This window comes from Phalaenopsis equestris, unplaced genomic scaffold, assembly GCF_001263595.1.
Source record: "Phalaenopsis equestris unplaced genomic scaffold, ASM126359v1 Scaffold000787, whole genome shotgun sequence".
NCBI lineage: Eukaryota > Viridiplantae > Streptophyta > Magnoliopsida > Asparagales > Orchidaceae > Phalaenopsis > Phalaenopsis equestris.
In genome coordinates this window covers 287,233-287,925 of record NW_018165227.1, presented here as the reverse complement: position 1 = coordinate 287,925, position 693 = coordinate 287,233, and positions in this window count along the sequence as shown.

The window sequence follows — 693 nt, the reverse complement described above, 5'->3', positions numbered from 1 at the left end:
CGGCATTCCATATCTTGTAAAAATATTTTTAATTAAAAATTTAGAAACACTCTGAGCATCACATATAGGTACAACAACAGCTTCAATTCATTTAGACATATAATCAACAACAAGTAATATGTATAAGTTTCTAAATGAAGGCATAAATGGTCCCATAAAATCTAATCTCACACATCAAAAATTTCAACTTCCAATGTGTAATTAGAGACATTTCATTTCTTCTAGAAATATTTCCTACACATTGACATCTATCACATGTTTTAATATATTCATTAACATTATTAAAAATAGTAGGCCAATAAAATCTATCTCGTAAAATTTTGTATGCAGTTCTATTTGTTCTGAAATGTCCTCCAAATTTAGAATCATGTCATCTTTCAATTATCTATTGAGTTTCTTCATAAGACACACATCTTCTAATAATTAGATCTTTACATTGTTTATATAAATATGGGTCATCCAAAAAATAGTCTTTTGAATCATATATAAATTTCTTTAATTGTGGATTTTTTATATCAGGTGGTAGAATATCACTTACAATATAATTCACTATATCAGCATACCACGGTACATCCATTTCATCAATACTATATAATTGTTCATCATGGAAATTCTCTAAAATTTCATTTGCAAAATTAGTTAATATTTTTATTTCTATTCTAGACAAATGATCAGCTATTTGATTATCATTTC